Consider the following 22,938-nt stretch of genomic DNA (forward strand, 5'->3'; position numbering starts at 1 on the left):
CTCCTGCTCACAGCGGGTAAGAGTGTCTTTTACCTTGGGTCCAAACAAAGAGGACCCATCAAAGGGAGCGTCGGCAAAGGAAGACTTGAAGGCCTCCTGAAATGACACAAGCGGAGCCAGGCTTGTCTCCGTAGAGCCACGCCTGTGCCTGCCGCTCTGCCGCCCTTGCCGCATATGAAATGAGCCTCATGGACGAGTTAGAAATCGAGGTAAGGATAGCCAACTGAGAGCTAACCGACTGGGCTAGCTGCTCAGGTAGGTTACCTGAGAGGGAGTCTGAGAGCTCCTTGACCAGATCCCTCTGTAGTCTGGTGAAATGTGCCAAATAATTCAGGGACCTCAGAGTAAAGGCCGCTGAAGTCAGGGTGCGCTTCCCGTACCGGTCCATGCTCCTAGACTCCTTATTAGGAGGATGGACGGACGTTGAAGCCTCTGCCACGTCCTGCTGGGTAGCAGATGCCACCACCATGGCATCTACAGCCACGCCTTTCATTAAGAACTCCTTCTCGGGTGGGGCAGACAAAAATTTGTTAGGGCGAGAAGGCACTGGTTCCACAGTATCTGGATGTTCCCACGCCCTCCGACAAACCAAATCCAGGAGCTCGTCGAAGGCGGAGACACCCAGGAGGCGGAGGGCTGAGCCCGAAGGCCTTGAGGAACACCGACTCATCAGCGGAGGGGGTTTGGAATTCCAGCCTCGTTGCTTAAGGATCTCTAGAATGTCTGCAAATGAGACATCATCCGAGGGCGACTTAGGGGACCCCTCCGCATCATCAAGATCAGTGTCGATGTAAGAGACTCATCGGGGAGTCCACGTGCTTCCTCTTGCACGATCTCTTCCTTGGGGCTCCTCCGAAGACAACTCCGAAAGACCCTCAGGAGGAGCGGAACCCCCAGTGCCGGTAACCTCAGGCCCGGGGCTCCGCTGCCTAGAGACACCGGAACTGCCAAAGACCCAGTCTCCATGCCCAGGGAAGGTGCGGTAAAGCCGTAGAGATGGCGAAGAAGACTTGGCCAAGGCACTCCTCATAGTTCTGAAAGCGGACCCCAGAATCCTGGGAGGGTCCGGTCCCCGAGCCATGATAGCAGACGGAAGTCCCGTGGCGGCACCGAGAGGGAGGCTCGGAACCGACAGCATTGGTCCCGAAACGTCACCCCCGGGTCCGGCCGAAGAAGTCCGTGTGCTAAACTCGGACCCGAAGGCCGGGGTTGGAGTAAGGGTCGGAGCCGACCCTAGGATCTCTACTGGCTCCATCAGCACCTGCTCCGACGGAGCCGAAGCGGTCGGAGGAGGAATGGCAATGGAGTGGGCTATCGGCTCCGAAGCCAATTGGGTCGGAGCCAAAACAAATTTCTGAAAGACTGGGGACTGGAACAGTCTTTGGAGCACCCTGTCTATGTCCGAATCTGACATCCTTGATGACCTGGAAGAGACCGAATGGGTCCGAGTAGGCCTCTCCAACGGCTCCAAGGGACTAGGGGACCAGCTCCGAATCGACTCTACAATTATCGGCACCGAAGGAATGTCCAAACCAATTTCCATCGGTGCCGAAGAGGGCTTCGCCGCCGAGGAGGAAGTGTCTGAGCGGACAACCTTCATCGGCTCCGAGATCAGTGGAGCCGATGAAGATGACCCGCCTCTCGATGCCCCAGACGACGGCTCCGAACCCAGAGGAGTCGAGGCTGGAGGCATCGAGGCAGACCGTTCCACCCTCGGCTCCGAAGTCCGTGGAGCCGAAGGAGAAGCCTGCCTATGATTTTTGGCGGTCGGTTCCGACGGACTGGTCGGAGCCGACGCCCTCTTCTTTTTAGCAGGAGAAGGAGAGGAAGCTAATGCCTCTTCAAATGAGGGTTTAATAAGGCCTTTTAATATAAGTTTATTTTTCCTCTCTTGGAGGACCCTCGAGGAAAACGCGTGACACACACTACAGGACTCCTGCAAATGTTTGGCGCCCAAACAGTACACACAGAGAGAGTGGTCGTCTGTGATCGACATCTTGAAACTGCACTTAGTGCACTTTTTAAATCCTGAAGGCCTAGGAGCCTGTGACATAATGGCAACCAATTTAGTGTAACTTAGCCAAAACCAAACACACTAACAATGACAGAAAAAAATTTCTTCTCTTTCTGCTTCTTCTTTTTTTTTTTTTTTTTTTTTTAAAACAAGGCTGTCTACAATAACAAGAATAACCAAAGGGGTGAACAGCCCCTAAATAAAAAGGGACTAAAACAGTAACGGACTGACAGGGGAAGGCCCTTAAACTCAAAGGTAACCTCTGATCATAACAAATGCATTCACTACACAAAAAACTTTACAGAAATGCTCACTCAAACACAAAAACCCAAGATAGCTGTTAAAACAGCTTTTTGTTGAAGATTTAGAAAATTCCTGACAGGAAAGTAAGTGAAAAAAGCACTACTTAGCTCAGCCAGCTCAAGACCACGTCTTAGCTTGTTAGCGGCAAACGAGATCTGGGGGACTGGTAGTGGTGCATCCTGGGATATAGTAAGCTCAGCCAATAAGAGACTTCGCTCTTTGGCATAAGCGTGCCGAGTCGGAGCCGAGGATCGGCTCCGAACCCATCAGTCAGAATGTAGGCGAGATAGGATCACATAACATCTACTACTATTCTCCCCTAATAAATCAAAACCTCCCCTCTCCTTTTCCATCACATCTAAGGATGGCACTACCATCTCCCCTTCTAACCACACCAAACTTCTGGTCATTGAAATTGACAATAATCTTCACTTTGATATCCACATCTCCCATACCATAAAATTAGTTTACAAAAAAATGGACTCACTATATAGGCAGAAAAACTTTCTTTCACATCAAGCAAGAGTCCCCTTTGCCCAAAGTCACCTCCTCTCCACACTTTTGTATGCAGCGCCGATTTTCACCAACATTAGAAAGTCTGACCAAGATAAACTAGAATCTTGTTACAATAAAATAGCCAAGTTTGCTACAAACTCCACTTACAGAACACATCACTGTACTGCACTAAAAGAACTAAAATGGCTTGAGTTACCACAACTTCTTAACTACCACCAGCTAGTCACTGCTTATAACATTCTCAAGTACCCTGAAAAAAAACCTTCAATATCCAATCTCCTTACCCACTACACTGCAAACCGGCATCTCTGATCTAGTGAAAAATCTCTCCTCTGCATCTGCAGGGCAAACAATACTGCAGGGAAAGCGCTGTATTCCCACACCATTGCTAAAAACTGGAACACTCTCTTTCCCATTCTTTGACCACTGCCCCTACCCCCCCCAATTCAAAACCTCCATCACATCACATCTGCTCAATACCTGGTTATGCCCCTGCATCACTTAACTTACCCTCACTCTTCCCATCTCCCCCTTTCACTTTCCAGCTTCCTAACTACTCACATTAACCCTCTACAGTCAAAAACTCAGCCAGTTCCTCTGCTACTACATATGTAGGGCATCTGCTCCTCTCCTGAGGCACAACAGTCTCCACCTGCATATTAAATGTAAATGTGAATGTCTAACTGTTGTCTGCTGTAAAATGCATGTTGTATTTTTCTCGTGATTATTGCACAGCATTGTATAAATGATTACTCTGTTTTTATTGTTATTTTTTTATTATTTTTTACTGTTATTTTTTTATTTTTTATTCCTTATTATGTTGTCTCTTTTGTTGAAATAAAGTCGGAACTTTTCTCCCCGGGCCTCCGCTGTAAATGGACCTGGTCCAGTCGGAATTTCTCAGTTAACAAATGTAAAATAAATCAATAAATAAATAAAAGATCTGCAATATATTCAACAACGCCTTCTGCACTTCTAACTGTTATCATGTAATCATCACACTGTACACTTCCTGGAAAAGATTTCTATCACTAGTAAAAACAACTGGGATGATACCGGGAACCTGAAGTGAACCCCTTCTGATCAACTTCAGATGAGAAAACCATCCATTAACTCAATATTGGCTCTTTGTAGAGCATTCAAGCCCCCTAAATAAATCTTCTCCTATTCATCGTTCCTCCAGCATTTCAAACAGACATTCTCAATTTATAATTTCAGTCTCTCTTGACATCAAAAAGCTACACCTCCCTCTTCCAATAAGGTTTGCCAAATGTTATACTACACCAACCTAATCATCTTCTTAAAACCTACATGTCTAGGTGACATTTCTGACAACCTTCTCTCCAGCCTGTGACAATTACTCTTGCATACATTTCTACACCAACATTTGTTAACTAGACTAAGCTTTAATGTAAAAGATCCTGCCACCCTTCTTTTCTTTCCAGCTACACTGCCACTATCTCTATCCACGCCAGCGCCATCGTCCCCTCTACCACAGCAGAGTGAATATCCTCTATCTCTTCCCACTCACTGCTTTGTACAAATCTACTGAGAAGGCATCCCAGCCACTGGTCTTTCCCCTCCTTTAAGCTCACTACTGTTGATAGGATTTCTTCCCTGGAAACGGCTCTATCTAGATTTTCTCCCTAATAAGCAGATGCCCTCCACCCTTTTTACCAGTCTAACTTCTTACAATGCTGTGTGTTCACATCACCCTCAGTCGATATATATATTATTTTGCTGGTCAAGTGGGTAAACTCACTAATCAACGTTAAGCAGGTAAACCCACTAGACATAAGTGCCTCCTTTCTGAAACAGCCCAGGAGCACATTATGGTCAGGTGACTTGCTCAGAGTCAAAAAGGCAAATAGAGACTTAGAAACTAAAACAGAGGATTACACAGTGAAAGTCATTAGCATCTCATCATAGCCTTAATCATCCATGCTAAAGTATTATCAGGTAAGTAACTATTTCTGACTCTACAGGCCTACACAAGTTAAAGGAGTGTCAGGAAATCAATATGTCAGTCCATATTCTATAATATAAAGACTCTTCATCTTTCCAACACATAAATGATACTATCTGTTTCTGAGAATAACCTAATTCACACCTGTGGCCATCGTAGAATTATACTAAATCTGGGGAATGACACTGCTAAAGGTGTGACATTTGTTGATACAACAGCAGTCCTTAGACCACAGAAAGCTACTTAAATTTTTCTTGGTGTTTTTTCTACTTGCACTTGCCAGCCATCTGCCCCCTTCTTCTTCCTGGCATCTAGGCACTGGTCACACATATATTTGTATTTGGCCTTAACATCCTGTCCTTGTTGGCTGCTGTGCATACTACAATAAGGGAACGGGTGAGTTTCTAAACTTCTCTTAGGTGTCACTGTGTTACATATGCATTCTGTGATTAACTTGAGTCCTTTTCAAGATTTTACTTAAGATATTTGAAAACTACGAAAGACCACTGGACATAAGTGCCCCCTCTTAGGAGTGACTCAGAGCGCTAACTGGTTAAGAGACTTGCTCAGAGTTGCACAGTAGGCAAATGGAGGCAAAAAGTATTAAACCCTGTAGAAATGGAGAAGAGCATCAAACCATGCATCTTGGATACTTTCACTTTGAGCTGCTAACTTCTGGCAGTTATCACAGAGAATGAATGCTTTGAGGTGTTAATCAGCTGCCTCCAAGCATTAATTATCTTTGCTAATTGCCAGACATTAGCATCTCAGTGCTTATGACCATTGAGTGGCAGGATGAAGTCTAGCTTCCCCATGACCCTGAAAAGGATAAAGCAGGTTTTAGAAAAATGACTCAATGAATAAGCTTACAATAACTTTACCAAGTTCCTCAATACAGTATACTGTAAAAAAAAAGAGTTGAAAATTAAGTGCAAAGGCCACTGAACAAGAAAAGCTCTAAAAAACACACAGTACTGATGATTTCTTTATTTTTATGTTTTCTACTTTGATCTTAAGCATTATTATATAATGCACTGATGGAAGTACACATTCACATCAAACTACCATTTGTTTTCCTTTAGGTATAAATCATATGTGATGCAGGATCTTTGACCCTGTGCTAAATTCTGGGTCATTGCCAGTATAGTTCTGAGGATGTTTGCTCAAGTTTTCTTGAGAGTAAAGTTCAGAGAAAGTATAGTTGTGTAAGTAAACTTACCATAACAGTAGATGTTCGAATGATCATTGCTGCAGTAGCCTTAGCTACACAGGTTATATCCTGCCCAGAATATAACACACGGACAGCTTTCAAAGCTTCAGGGTACCTTCCACATGCCCAAACTGTCAGGAAGTTCAAGTGGAGCTGAGTGAAAAACAAGTATGGCTTTCCTGCCAACTGATGCAGGGAGGCTGACCCTCAAAGACCAATCCTAGGAAAAACAAAAAATAAATAACATACCAAACACAAAGGGAATGGAGGGAGAGAGCAGCTTCTATTTTCATCATATCGATCACTGCTGCAGTAGCCTTAGCTATATGGGTACATTACCTTAGCTTACTACATTTGGGAGGTGGAAGGAAAAGAGTCCAGCAACCCCTGGAGAATGATCCTAGCAAAGCCTAATCAAGGCCTATCAAGGCCTAGAGAAGGAATCAAGATTATAATGTTTTGTAAAAAATTATACAGACGACCAAGCTGCTCCTTCTATAATAATTCTAGAATCCAACCCTTTCCAAAAAGCCACAGATGAAGCAAAGACCCTGACAGTGTTGTTGTGGTGAGTATAACAAGAAGTAGTGGCCTTAGACAACCATTTGGAAATAGTCTGTTTTGACACAGGTTATCCCTTCTTTTTACCGTCATAAGAAATGAACAATTGATCTGAAGATCTGAAATATTTAGTTCTGTCAAGATAGTACCCGAGTTGTCTGTGGATATCCAAGGTATGGACTATCCTTTCTATCTCATTTTTGAGTTCAGGAAAGAAAATGGGGAGCTGGATAATTTAGCTTAAAGTAAACTCAGATACCACTTTAGGCATAAAAAAGGATTAGTTCTCAAATAAACCCTGTCCCTTTGGAAAATGAGATAGGATTGACTCATCATAAGAGCTTCCAACACAGGTATCCTTCCAGAAGAGGTCAGTTCAATCAGTAAAACTGTTTTCCATGTTACAAACCTCAAGTCAGCCAGGTTACCTTGTTCAAAATGAGCAAGTGTTAGCTTCTTTAACACAAAGTTAACATCCCAAGGGGGGCCACCGGTTTTCTCAGAGGACTCTTATACAAAACCCCTTCCAAAAATATTTTGACATGAGAGTGTATTGCAAGAGGAGGAGCTATGAACAGACATGCCACAGAACACTAAGAAAGGCCATATGATAGTAACTCTCACAAATATTGTAAACAAAAAAAAAAAAAAGAGAGAGAGAGAGAGAGAACAACTAGCTCTGAATGGGTCCTGGTTCTGTTTTTGGCACCGGCTAGTGCCTGCTAATATATGATTTTCTAGTAGCAGGTTTTCTTGTCTCCATTACTACCTGTTGCAATTTGTCAGTAAAGAGATGCCTGAAAGGTATTAAGATCCTGTCACCCAGGCAGTCAACTGAAGTTGATTGGTGTAAGGGTGTATGAAATACCCTTGTCCTTATGTTAGTAGATCTAAAAGAAGGGAGAACCACAGTTGCCTGGTCCAAAAAGGAGTCACTACGATGATCTGAGGGGATTCCATCTGAAACTTCACAAGTACCCTATATATTAGTGGAAAAGGTGGAAGAAAGCATACAGAAACATTCCTGTCCAAGGAAAAGAAAAGGTATCCATCTTCCAGGCCTTCATGCACGGAGTCCAGGAACAGAATTTTGCCAGCTCATTGTTCATAGAGAAGGCAAAGAGGTCTACTTGAAGAACCTCCCAGAGATGGATCAAATCTTGGAAGACCCCAATCTAGTTTCCATTTGTAAGGGTCTGACCAGCTCAGCTTGTATGCCACACAATTAATTATGCTCTGATGGAATGCAGGATACCTGTAGAAAAAGACTGTGCTGTGAAGCTATATCCCAAGCTAACATGGATGGCCTGCAAGGGGGTATGACATGGCACCCCCATTGCTTGCTGTTGTAACACATGACGATAGTGTTGTAAACAATTTGAAGAGATCCTGGAGACCAAAGATGATTCAGAGAGTTGAGTACCTTAAACACAACAAGAATCTCTTTTATATTTACATGCTTGTGTCTGTCTTTGGTGTCCCGCACACCTTGCACTTCTATCCCTACTGAAACTGCTCCCCAAACAAAGTCTGAGGCATCTGTGGTAAATGACTGCTTTGGAACATGGAGGTAGAAGGGGGGACTTGGATTTAGGGATATCTCTTGCCTCCACCGAGTGATTTATCTTCTGACAAACCCTATCACTGGAGACTGAAAAAACAAAGGGTGTTGGTGCTGGGGCAAAACAGACGTTATATACCACTGTATCTTTCTCATGTGGAGTCTTACCAGAGGTATCATGAGAATCCTTAGAAGCCATGAGACCCAATATCCAGAGATATTCTCTCACAGTGACTGAAGTCTGAGAGGAAAATCCTAAAAATAGATCTAGGTGCAGATATATTTTTCCAGTGGAAGCAAAGCTCTTTGAATAGTGGGGTCCACTTGACATCCCAAAAACACAATCCAATGAGGAGTCAAGAAAGACTTCTGAATGTTCACTTGGAATCCCAGCTTGTGTAACAGATCTCTCACCCAAGAGAGAGATTCCTGACATTTTGAAAAAGACTATGCAAAAATAAGCAAGTCTTCTAAATATGGAAAAACATGGATACTCTGTAGCCTTCAATGAGCTATAAATGGGGCTAAACACTTTAAGAACACTCTTTTTTTTAAAAAAACAAGAAATATCTTTATTAAATTATCACTTATCATATAGGCAATCATACATTTATATAAAAGAAAACAAACCATATTTACATACATTTAGTTGCAAACATTATACATCACAATCCTGCCTTCTTTTAAATCTCATTCCTCCTCTACATGTATTGTTCCCACAATTCACATTTTTTCTATGTAATTTGCTCCTACCCTTTTTCTACAGATTCCATTTCCAGTTGTTCTATCTCTGTTACTATAGTCACTACTCCTAGTACCAGTTGGTTTAAACTTTGATTTCCATTTTCTAGTAACTACATTTTAGCAGCCACCATAATTAGACTCAGCAAGGCCTCACTATGCCTAGGCAATTCTGAATCTATATCATAACTCAAAAAATAATTTCCTTAGTTTATACCAGTTTGCTCACCCAGTATTTCTGATAGAGTAGTCTGTGGGGAATCTTTAAAGTCTGCCAACTCATTACACTCCCAGAAAATATGTTCCCAGTTATCTATTTCTTCACCATCACACCCCAACATCTGCTTCCGACCTGAGGAAAATTATTTGGAGTCTACGTGGGGTATAAAAGTACGTATGTAAACACTTCCAAGCAAAGATCCTAACTCTTCTAGACTTTGTTGCATATTTGGGAGACATACATATATCGCCCATTGTTTCTTTGTGAATTGCTTATCCAATCTCTCTTCCCAATCCTTTCTAACCTCCTCTGATTGATTCTTATAGTTATCATGCAATATTTTATATGTTCTACTAATTATTCCTTTTTTAGCAGCAGATCCGGCTCTAGATTATACTGAAAACGTTACCAGTGAGTTCACTTAGGATCCCCTATTTCTTACTCCTTGCCTATACTCTGATACCAATCTTTGATAGGGAAGGCAGTCTCTCGCCTATAGTCCAAATAAATTATTGGCCTCTTCCCATTCTATTACATTTCCCTCTCTAATTATTTGCTTCCAGTACCTTAGTTCTTCTACCAGTTTTCTCCAATAAATTCCAGCCCCCTTTTGCCTTTTGCCTGTATCCCTAATTGCATACATCCCTATCAGTGATATCAGCTTTCTCCATTTCCATGTTGGCTTAGTTCTTAAAATAGTTTCTCTAGACTTTATGAATATAATATTGTCTGTTTCTTTTATAATTTCTCCAAATCTTTTGGGTTTATAATACCATGACGGGAATAGACCCCATTCCTAAGTCAAAGTGCGATTAATGTTCATGAAATTAGTATTGTTTCATTCTTTGATGTCAGCCAGAAGTGCTCTTCACAGCACCCACAATGTGCCCAATAATGACTCTTTCTGCAATCCGTATGGGTTTACATGGATTGGTAACATATCTAAATACAATTTCAGATTATTTTTTATAAGACCCGTTGCTCCTACTACTATTGGAACTGTCTGGGTATCTTTCTTCTACATTGCTCTCATTTCTGCCTGCAGATCCTGATATTTTAAGACTTTGTGTCTCACTGTATGCAAGACACTGTAGTCACAGGGTGTGGTAATTTCAATGATCAATGCTACTTTTGTCTTCTTTTCTTGGACCACTATATTCGGTTTTCTAGCATCTATCTTTTGAACTCTTGGTATTGGGTGATCCCATGTGATATAAACTTCATCATTTTCTATGATTCTTTGTGGCTCATGTTTTCATTGTTTTTCAGACACTTCAATACCATAATGTTTGCACAATCCCCAGTGCAACAGTCTTGCCACATTATTATGTCTTTTAGTATACAGTCCTTCAGCCATTAGTACATCACAGTCAGCAACAAGGTGTGCAACTGTTTACAATTTGGTTTTACCAAAACTATACTTGTCTGTTTCTCCCACATGTTGAATGGACTTTGTAAACCAGCATGTACGTAGCCCACTTTCTTGGGCCACCAATATTAACTTTTCATCTCTTGGTTTGAATTCTCCTCTCCTTATCCATTCCTGCGTTCGTTCCTGGTCAACATGAGGTTCTTCCAAAGGTTTTCTATATTGCAACTATATTTATGCTTTTTCCACATTCTATATTTCCATATTCTGCATGGTTATTGTTATTTTCCTTAAGGATCTGCATCCAAAATCCCAGTCTCTCATTGTTTCTTGAGCTTCCCCCTTGTTTTGTCATCATCCCTTTCCACTTTGAATTATAACTTTCTGCTTGTGCTATGTATAGAAGACTTAATTGTATAGCTCTGAAATACCCCTTCAAATCAGATAATCCCAAACCATCTTGTTCTGTTGGAAGAATCCGCTTACCCACTTGGCTCTTGCCCTCTTCCCCTCCTAGATAAAATCATTCAGCTCTTTATTAATTGCTATCTACAACTTCTCCTCTGGTTTACTTTGAGAAACGCTCTTGGTGCAGTGTATAGTCCAAAAGGTACGACAGAGAACTGATAATGTGATCCAGACTCACAAAACCTTAAGAAATGCTTAACATCTGAATGAATAGGGATGTGATGATAAGCACCTTTCAAATCTACTGTTAACAGGAAACTTGAATGATGAAGAAGAGGAGACAGGTTGTCAAGTGGCATCATTTTGAATGTGGGCACTGTGATGCCCCAGCACTGGCCCAGTAATCAAGGAGCCTCAGTTTTCACCACTGGCAACAGTGGCGGATGTACACAATGGGAGGATGACAAATACACACACAGTAAAGTGTAATTTCCCTTAAGAGTACACAGAGACCACAGTCTGTCTGGGGATGTTTTTTCACTCTTTCTCTAGATCCCCAATAAGACTCCCCACTGGCACGGATATAGGGTTGAGATCTCAGCTGAGTGGCCAAACCAAAACCTCCAGCATGCTCTCCATCCAACCAGTGCTTTGTGTCCCTGCCCAAGTAGCTGACACACACACACACACACACACACACACACACACACACACACACACACACACGCGCACACACACACACACACACACACACACACACACACACACACACACACACACACACACACACACCACACTTTGAGGTTTGATTATATACAAACACACACACACTCCTGGGAAAGGCTGGCACAGGTTTACTAGCTATGCCCCCTTCTGCCCAGACTATAAGGTAGTTTCCATTGCCACCAGCCACTACTTATCAGCTACTTTAAGGCCCTTAACAAAGGGTGTATAATCCTACTGTGTAATGTTACTATTAAGGAACAAAAAATAAAAATGTATTTAGCTAAACAAATGACCCCAATGGAATTACAATGAAAGTTTGTCCATCATCCATGTTTTAAAATTAAAATCATACATAGTCGGAACTTTGAATGTTGGCAGTATGACTGGTATAGGGAGAGAGCTCGCTGATATGATGGACCGAAGGAAGGTTGGTATATTGTGTGTGCAAGAGACCAGATGAAGGGGGGAGCAAGGCTAGGTGTATTGGAGGCAGGTTCAAATTGTTTTATCATGGTGTGGATGGGAGGAGAAATGGTGTAGGCATTATCCAGAAGGAACAGTATGCTAAGAGTGTTTTGGAGGTGAAAAGAGTGTTGGATAGAGTGATGTTTATGAAGCTGGAAATTGATGGTGTAATGATGAATGTTGTTAGTGCATATGCTCCACAAGTTGGGTGAACAATGGATGAGAAAAAAAAATTTGGAGTGAGTTGGATGAAGTGGTGATGACTGTACCCAAGGGTGAGAGACTGGTGATGGAGCAGATTTCAATGGGCATGTTGGTGAAGGGAACAGAGGGGATGAGGAAGTGATGGGTAGGTATGGTGTTAAACAAAGGAATGCAGAAGGTCAGATGGTAGTGGATTTTGCGAAAAGGATGGACATGGCTGTGATGAATACGTATTTTAACAAGAGGGAGGAGCATAGGGTGACATACAAGAGTGGAGGAAGATGCACACAGGTGGATTATATCTTATGTAGAAGGGCCAGTCTGAAGGAGATTGGAGACTGTAAAGTGGTGGCAGGGGAAAGTGTAGTTAGGCAGCATAGGATGGTGGTTTGTAGGATGACATTGATGATCAAGAAGAGGAGGATGAGTGTGAGGGCAGCACCAAGGATCAAATGGTGGAAAACGAAAAAGGGTAATTGTAAGGTGATGTTCAGGGAAGAGTTAAGACAGGCACTGGGTGGCAGTGAAGAGTTACTGAACAGCTGGATAACTACAGCAGAGCTAGTAAGAGAGATGGCTAGAAAGGTGCTTGGTGTGACATCTGGAAAGAGGAAGGAGGACAAGGAGACCTGGTTGTGGAATAAAGAAGTACAGGAGAGTATACAGAGAAAGAGGTTGGCAAAAAAGAAGTGGGATTGTCAGAGAGATGAAGAAAGTAGACAAGAGTATAAGGAGATGAGGTGCATGGCAAAGAGAGAAGTGGCGAATGCTAAGGATAAGGCGTATGAAGAGTTGTATAAAAGGTTGGACACTAAGGAGGGAGAAAAGGACCTGTACCGATTGGCTAGACAGAGGGACTGAGCTAGTAAAGATGTGCAGCAGGTAAGGGTGATAAAGGATAATGAGAGAAACGTACTCACAAGCGAGGAGAGTGTGTTGAGCAGATGGAAAGAGTACTTTGAGGGGCTGATGAATGAAGAGAATGAGAGGGAGAGAAGGTTGGATGATGTGCGGATAGTGAATCATGAAGTGCAGTGGATTAGCAAGGAGGAAGTAAGGATAGCTATGAAGAGGATGAAGAACATTAAGGATGTTGGTCCAGATGACATACCTGTGGAAGCATGGAGGTGTTTAGGTGAAATGGCAGTGGAGTTTTTAACTAGATTGTTTAATGAAATCTTGGAAAGTGAAAGGATGCCTGAGGAATGGAGAAAACGTGTTTTTGTACCGAATTTTAAGAATAAGGGTGATGTGCAGAGCTGTAGTAACTACAGAGGGATTAAATTGATCAGTCACAGCATGAAGTTATGAGAAAGAGTAGTGGAAGCTAGGTTAAGAAGGGAGGTGATGATTAGTGATCAGCAGTATGGTTCATGCCAGGAAAGAGTACTACAGATGCGAAGTTTGCACTGAGATTGTTGATGTAGAAGTACAGAGAAGGTCAGAAGGAGTTGCATTGTGTCTTCGTGGATTTAGAGAAAGCATATGACAGGGTGCCTAGAGAGGAGTTGAGGTATTGTATGAGGAAGTCAGGAGTGTCAGAGAAGTATGTAAGAGTGGTACAGGATATGTACGAGGGTAGTGTGACAGCGGTGAGGTATGTGGTGGGAGTGACAGATGCATTTAAGGTGGAGGTGGGATTACATCAGGGATCATCTCTGAGCCCTTTCTTATTTGCAATTGTGATGGACAGGTTGACAGATGAGATCAGACAGGAGTCCCCATGGACTATGATGTTTGCAGATGACATTGTGATCTGTAGTGAGAGTAGGGAACATGTGGAGGAGACCCTGGAGAGGTGAAGAATATATGTGTGTGAATGAGAGGGAGGATAGAGGAATGGTGAGGATGCAGGGAGTAGAGGTGGTGAAGGTGGATGATTTTAAATACTTGGGATCAACAGTTCAGAGTAATGGTGAGTGTGGAAGAGAGGTGAAGAAGAGACTACAGGCAGGATGGAGTGGGTGGAGAAGAGAGCCAGGAGAGATTTGTGCCAGACAAGTACCAGTAAGAGTGAAAGGGAAGGTCTACAAGTGGGTAGTGAGACCAGCTATGTTATATGGGTTAGAGACAGTGGCATTGACAAAAAGGCAGGAGTCAGAGCTTGACGTGGTAGAGATGAAGATGTTAAGATTTGCACTGGGTATGACGAGGAAGGACAGGATTAGGAATAAGTATATTAGAGGGTCAGCCCAGGTTGAAAGGTTTGGAGACAAAGCCAGAGAGGCAAGATTAAGTTGGTTTGGACATGTGCTGAGGAGGGATGCAGAGTATATTGGGAAAAAGATGCTAAGGATGAAGCTGCCAGGTAACAGGAAAAGAAGAAGGCCTAAGATAAGGTTTATGGATGTGGTGAGAGAGGACATGCAGGTGGTTGGTGTGACAGAGCAAGATGCAGAGGACAGGAAGAAATGGAAACAGTTGATCTGCTGTGGCGACCCCTAACGGGAGCAGCCGAAAGAAGAAGAAGAAGAAGACTGCTGGGTTAGCTTGGATGACATCACCTTTTGTCACCGTTTAGTTCCCAAGCTAATCCCCCATTGTCAGGACTAACAGAATGTAGCATATCCCTGTGAAAAATACAAATCTCTCAGATGTCTGCAGATCCTGAATGTTATAAAACAATAAAACACTTCTACATCTTAAACCTAGTAATTACTTCTCTTTCAAGACAATACAAAAAACTTCTAACTCTAGACATTGTGTCTGCTACTGCATTGAAATTGAGAGATAACCTTTATAGCACAATCGTAAAACAGTTTAATTTCAACTTATTTTCTTGAAGTTTTGCAAGTTAACCCTCTATGTTCTAGTTTCCACTATTAAAAATATATACATTCACACAATTACAATAGTTTACATACATTTCTGTTCTAAGCCAGCAGGGCATGCTGTGGTTACATTTTAGCTCAGTACTTTACACACATTTCTGTATAAATCATATCAATATTCACAAATGACATAGAATTATTTACAAAATTCCTGAATGTTGGGTTGGCAGTGTGACGGGCACTATCACAAATAGACTTAGGATAGAAAGATCCACAATTGGTCTCCAGGCATTATCTTTCTCTGGCACTAAAAAACCCTGGTTCTACACTCCCTGGGATAGCATGTGATAAAGGACAGATGGAAATAAGATAGTCTGGTCTGGAGGATGAGGAATTACTCCCTGGAAAGGAGGAATTTCCTCCCACTGCCATCAGTACCCTTGGTGAATGATCCTCAGGGCCCTTTGTCTGAAACTATATGTTGCCAAAGAGAAAAGTGGAGTTTCAGACTTTATGGAAGACAAAAGAGGGTGCCACGGTGGGAGGGAAGAAACAATCTTACGTAGTCATTCTGACTTACTGAACTGTCCTTGGTTTTGGGAGTTTTTTTGGGAGTTTCCAGAATTCCTCTAGGAACTCCTTTGCATTTCTTCTTAAATGTCTATTTATCTATTTTCTGTTGAGACTGTTTGTCATTTCTTACTAAAACTGGATGAGAAGTTAGAGAATCCCTTGGAAATTTTGAAAAAGGAGGAATGAAATATCTTACAGGTTCCCTGTAAGTGCTTACCCCTTTCATCATACTTTTTGACCACTGCTGAAGCAGAGGGGGCAAAAACTAAATCTCTTTCCAAAGTAGAGTTTAAAATCTCATTTTAAACAACATCTAGGAGGTTCTGAGAATGCAGCCATGCAAACATCAACAAAACAATACCAGTGGCCATAGCCCTTGAAAAGGTATTAACGGAGTCATACAAACATTGTATATAATGAGTAGTGACTTGATCAATACAAGAAATTACATTATTTAAAGCAAAGTTTTCCCAACAAGACAAAACTGCAGACAAAACATTGCTCATACTTTCACAATTAGTCAGGACAAACCTTAACATATGAGCTTAACAATTCAAAATTCTGGAAATCAAAGTTGCAGAAGCATTCACTTTTTTCCCATATGTATCAATAATCTTCCGATCCTTATCGGAAAATAGTAGGATTGGAATTAGCTAAATGTTTAACAGCAGTCGGATTAACTACAGCTATAGCTCCTGGGTCAGGTTTGAGAAGAGTGTATAAAAACTTAAAAGACTGAAAAACTTTATACATTTTATCTGCCTTTTAGAAGCAGCTGGCTAAAGGCCAGGAAAATTGGAAACCCGCAAGCAGTAACACACACATATCCTCCAAGGCAAACAAAATTGGAGGATTTGGTACAGGTTCTGGAAATTCATGCTGTAACAGCTCATAGTAGTTTCTGAAGGACTGAGAAACCAGAGTGTTCTCCCACTGAAAACACTGACACATTTTAGAAATAGTCTCAGAGAAAGAGACCCCCCTCCAGGAGAATCATAAACAGACCTCTACTCTGAGTCTGAATCAGAAATCTGAAGAGAAAACCCTTCTGTTCCTCCATCTTCCTGTCCAGATTCAGAATCTTGAAATCTCTTCAGAAAAGGACGTATTCTCTTTCTTTTACCAAAAACTACACTATGAGAAAGTAATAGCCTGATCTAAACCCTGAGCCAGATCCAATAAACTACTCATGTCTAAGGAAGTGTGAGGAGTAGTAGATACATGCTTAGCTTTCTGCTTTTTTTACAGGAAAAAGGGGGCCAACAGTGTTACCTAGTGACAGCAGCAGTAGCTTCCCTATGGATGGGCACAACATTCGAACAAAGTAGGGAAGCATTCCCTGTTCCAAAACTAACAAGACACAGGTAGTCTGCAAAATGACTCAGGGCTGCAACACCCAAAGAACCACTACCCTGATACTACCTCATCCCATATCTGGGGTATTAAGACATAATATTGTCATAGCCTGGATATTATTGGAAGGCTTGTAAAGGCTCTAGTGCCATTAGCCTAGAAATCACCTATGAACCTATGAAGAGTGTCTTTCCCTTGCCCACTGAAGGGACCCCAATAGCTTCTGAGGGTGTGGCTGGCCCCCAGACCATAGTGGCTGTAGAAGATACACCAGAGGGATTTAATGTAAAACAAAATGAGTGGTCTGAGGTACAACAAATGGCCACAACAGAGTAATCCACCTGCAGCTGCAGAAAATTGCTAGCCTGTTGTGGTGGTATAGATTGTTTGGTTAACTTTTTTTTTCTTTTTGTTGCTGGAAGAAGGACTGACAGTTTGGTCTGGGATCAGGCTGAAAATGGTGGCTCTTTCCCATGCAAAACAAGCTGCAATTGCTGGTAAAAATAAAAAAGTTCTTAAAATGTCACTTTTTCCTCCCAGACAAACACAGTAAAAAGCACTTTAAAATGCTATGTCAGACTCACAAGTAAAATAAACACAATTTCTCCACACAGAAAATGGTTTTCAGTTGCTTTAAACAACTTTGAAACTGTCAGGAAGAAACAGCGTTTCATGTTTAATAGTACAGTATAGTCTCATGACAATCCATTAAATCACAAACTCCTAATTTTAAAATAATTTTCGTGAAGAGGAAAAATAAATAATAAGCAAAACTATTAAATGGAAGGTTTTCCCCTAAATGGAACCTGTCTGCACTGTGAATGAACAACACAAGCAGACTGTCCATCCTTGACAACCTCAGAGGTATGTACTCTTCAGCATCAATAAAACTCTGAAGGGGCTGGAGCAAAAACTTGTCTTTCAGTCAGCTCTGCTTGAGCTGTCTGACAGTTTGGGCTTGTGATGCATTCCTGAAGCTTTAGAAGCTGGATATAACCCATGTAGCTATGACTATTGCAGCAGTGAGAAATATGATGAACACTGAAGGTTAATAAAAGCTTAACGGGTTTCAACCTACACTCCTTGGTTTGATCCCGTCAGTCTACACTTGCCTGATGAGTGATTCTGAGCAACTCACTTAAACAAATAGAGCTCCTGTGTCACCCCTTAAAGAGGTACTAGTATCTTGTGGGCTTATCTCATCAGAAAATTCCCAAAAGTGTTGTGTGTGCCTTAAATAGACGAACCCAGTCAGCTAAGAAAAAATAAAAAAGTGTTATTCAATGGCTCACACAGTGGATTAAACATAGAGAACAAAGAGTAAGTTATACATGAAGAAACATTAGCATGGAAGAAAGCTGCATCCAGCACTCCACAAGGCTCTGTTCTTGGACTATTATTGTTTAATATGGTCTTCTCTTTTGACTCCCAATGTCAACAGATTTTTGGTTAAGTAAATATGCTGACAATTGTTAAATCGGTGCAGCTATTTTTAATAGTGATGGACTTTTTGAATTACTTGATTATTTTTCTGAGATAAATCCATAGAAACCAAAAATGGTTTAATTTTCAGTGTAAATAAATGCAATGTTATGAAATGTGGAAATCTGTCTGTATCAAGGCTAAAATGAAACATTTCCAACTCAAATCAGTTGACTCTATTAGGGACTTAGGCTTACAAATGGACCAACGACTGATTAATATTTAAAAAGAATATGGTAAACATTAAGAATTGGGTATTAAGACAGTTAGAAATGTTGTACAAAATAAACTACAGAGCGATCAGTATTACATTGCTTATAGAAGTCTTTTGTCAGGTCTATCCTTGAATGCAATTTGGTCAACTTATACTTGGAGACTTGCAGTTTGGAGATCGCTAAGAGGAAATTTACTAAATGGTTATATGGTTTCAAACACTATGTCCTTTGACAGACTCCAAAAATTGAAGTTATTTAGATATAGAAACTTAAGGGGTAAGATGTAATTTGCATTTAAACCACTAATAATGATACATTAAGAAGTAAACTAAGTACTGAATTAACTGGTGAATTAGCAGCACTTAATCGGAGTCCATTACTTAACTGATCTAATTTTATTTAAACAGAATAAAAGTAGGACAAGAAAACTGGACATCTACTTATCACAAAGCATTTCAATTGCCATTAAATCTATGGAGAGCAGCATACATGAATGTTTTTAAAATGAGACTGGACAATTATATGGGAAACAGGAAGTTCACGTATGTGATTAAGGAAGCAGAGCTCAGAGATTGCCTTAGGGTCTAAATGCAGAAATATTAAAATATGAAACTACTACACCAACAGTTGTTTTCTGGATATATATATAATCTTTATTCACATCCAAAACTTACTAGTACTTGGTTAACATGAATAATCAGATATAGTTTTGATCAATAAAGTAATCAGCTCATAAGATTAAATGCTTCTTGCAAGTAATATCTCAAGCAATTACACTGGTACAAGACAAACCTCTTGCAAGAAAAAAAAAATTAGACAAGATATTGACAGACGTTTCATAGTATACATTACTGTGGCATGTTTTCAGTTTTCTCACATTAAGGACCAGTTCTACTCAGTAAGCCAAACAAGCATAGCATCAACAAACATATTTCAGTGCTTTTTTAGCTGGAGCTAGAACCACACATTCACATATTTAAAATGAGTACATTACATAAGAAAAGTATTACACCTCTACAAAGATTTAATAATATTGGCTTCAGTAGTGAAGCCCTAAAATGGATGGATAACTACCTGTCAAAATGCACAGTAGCTATTGCCTGTTTCGGCATCATCTTACATGGCTACAGGAGTCCCACAGGGATACATCTTTGACCCTTGGCTAGGCACCTTAGCACTAATGATATGAACTATCATACAGAATATTGCTCTTTGATTCGGTTAACAAATGATGCATCCTTACTATACTCCATTATAATTGCCCTCAGAATTACATTTAACACCTTAACCAGCTCTCTAATGACACCAAATGTAATACACCTTAACCAGTTCTCTAATGACACCAAACGTAATACTTAGTGGTAAAAATGCAAGATCATGACAGCACTCAGAAACAAGGCAGCATTACAACTCGTTCGTGCACTAGCAAAGCTGCTACACCTGGCTCTGTTTAGGTTGTATGTACCTTGAAATATCTAGGCATATTACCAGAAAATTCCATAAGCTTTAAAAACTTAGAGACACCAATATCAAAATCATAAATCAAAAACTTAGTTATACATGATAAAATGACAACTTTTCTAGCAACTAGTGTGCAGTTTTTGGTGATACAAAGGAAAACTATATCAAAGCTTTAAGTAATGTATTAACAGAAGGCAGTAATTTGAGACTGACATAATAGCTGGAACCCATCACACCATTGTGATGCTTAGAAAAGGGTGTCGTCAAGAAAGTGAAGAAAATACCACGATCTAAGTGTATCAAAACACCAAAACTGCACAATAACCCAGACTAATTTTTCCCTTCTGTCCAGATGACTATATCTGAAAAAAATATTTCTTAATGAGTTGTGAATAGTCAGAGTTACATGAATTTAAACTTGTGTAACATAATCAATATATTGATTATCTGTGCTTGGAAGAATGCTTAAGCAAAAGTGCCAAGATGGATTTATTCCCAACAGAATTATTTCAGACAATACTCTTGTATAAGTTGAGATAGAAAAATATAATCGTGTTTTCTGAAATTATTTCAGGCATCCTACAAATACTTCTATGCAAATTAAGATGAGAAAGCATGACTATGCTTTGTCAGGCTGCCTGGTAAACAAATGAATTGTCATGAATAAAATTGTTAGAACCATTGTAGAACAGAATACTGTTATACTACAACCCTGTTCAATGACATTCTGACTATAGTCTGATGAACGGCATACTGTGAGCATAAAGAAATTTACTGGATGCGTAAGAGTATGAGAAGTATGTAGAGACTAGGATGTTTCCAGAAGGTCAGTACACGCTAATTCGTCATTATGGATGAGAAATAAACATTTACTTGAAAATATAACAGACAGCTAAGAAGTGTAAATTGTACTGAAGAATATTCCAAAGAGACCACATAATCTAAGGAACTCTGACTCCTTTGCTTTATGTGTATAAAACTAACCATTAACCTGCTAGGATTAGATTTGCTTTGTGATTCTCAAGATGCTGCTATTCCTATTTTACGGTTAACTATGTTGTATGCTACATATTTGGTTACACTGTATACCTGTAAAATTACTGCTTATCTGGAGCATTTCTCCAGTGGTATCTATAGGGACATCCCATTCAATACAATATAAGCAATTACAGGTTGCACTTCTACCGATAATACATGTTAATGCAATGCAGATTCTTTTATTTTGACTACTTTCTAAATGAAAAGTATTAAACTATTATTTAAAAACTCAGCCTTGATTTGGATCCATATTATTATTATTATTATTATTATTATTATTTTATTACTGAGTTTCTTTCTTTTCCATGAAGCAATAAAGAGCTAGGTCATGAATTAAACTCATTTCATATACAAGTTGTAAGTGTGCTGCTGTTCTAATATTATTGTCCATGCTTACTTTTCAGCAATTATTATTACACCAGATTATAATACATCATACTTCTCAACCTCTTAGTACAAGAAGTCTGGACAAAGCCTAAAATAATGGGAGACAAAGGCCCCAAAAAGGGAAAGATTTTAAATGTTGCTTTTATAAACGTAGAAAAGTCATTAAAATAACTGGATTTGTGTAAGCATGCATTTTCTGAAGGATATGAAATCGGAAACTCAAATGTTTTTGTTTTTCTTTTGGCTTTTCCTGGTTAGGGCAGAGGAACTCCGGTCCACTGATGATTGGCAGTAGTTTTTACGGTGCCGAGGTGCCAGCCCAACACCCAACCTTCAATGAAGGCACACCCATTCACGCATGTCTTTCAAACGCCACTCAACCGCGGGGAGGACATGCAGACTCCACACAGAAGACACTCCAGCCGAGAATCGAACGGGAGACCCTCTTGCTGTGAGGTGACAACACTACCGCTGCACCACTGTGGCTGTTTGACTTCAATCCTCAGTGATTTGCCAGAAAACCACACATTTTATGAGGAACAAACCAAAAATACGAGGCAAAAATCTGTTCATTCTGCGAAAATCCAGACAGTTGAGAGGTATATAATACAGCCAAGTAGTTATTATTTTGCATCACTCTAAACAGATACAATCCTTGTTTCCCTTTTGAAAATGTTTCCAGGAATGACAATAGTCAGACCACTCAAGCTTATAACATTAAAAATCCCAGTACTAAACATTCAAAACCAAAGCAGAAAGTCAGAAATAGGAGCATTTTTTTTTCAAAACAGACGTTCTTCCCGTGCTAGATCCTATAAAGTTACTGATAACAGAGAATCTTTATATAGGCTTAGTTCAAACCTTAAGTGTTCACAACTTTACAGAACGTGCAGATTTTTTCCTCATATTTTGGTTGGCGCCTTCTGAAATATGTGGTTTTCTGGCAAATCATTGTGGACCGAATTCACTAAACACTGAAAAACTTTTAAGTGTCAAACTTCTTATCATTTAGAAAATAATCCTACTGCAAAAAAAACTGTTATTCTATTGACTTTCTAAGTTTACAGTGGCAATATTTAAAGTCTGTTTCAGATTTCGGGACTTTATCTCCCCTCCCCATGTTATCTTTGGTTTTGTCCAAAATTCATGCATAGCTCTCAACCTTTCATCTCCAAAATGAGGAACACTCACCTTCATAATGTGGAACAAATGGGCAAAATGTGAAACGCAGACTAATGGCTTAATAACAACTTCAACTAGGAAGGTCACAGAATGGTTAAAATATGCTGGTTTTACTTCTAAAGAAGATCCTTTAATGAATTAACATGATTCATTTCTATTTACCATGGATTTTACTTAAAAAAATTCCTAACACTGAATGTGTGACAGACTCT

The 22,938-nt window shown here is 40.4% G+C and overlaps 1 protein-coding gene across 1 annotated transcript in view; it reads right to left on the reverse strand.

Moving 5' to 3' along the window:
• The window catches only part of LOC122803568 (WD repeat-containing protein 49-like), a 1,120,011-nt gene that overhangs the window by 1,095,924 nt on the left and 1,149 nt on the right, over positions 1–22,938 (reverse strand). The window lies entirely within an intron of this gene.

Source organism: Protopterus annectens, chromosome 5.part1, assembly GCF_019279795.1.
Source record: "Protopterus annectens isolate FY-2018-M chromosome 5.part1, PAN1.0, whole genome shotgun sequence".
Classification (NCBI taxonomy): Eukaryota; Metazoa; Chordata; order Ceratodontiformes; family Protopteridae; genus Protopterus; species Protopterus annectens.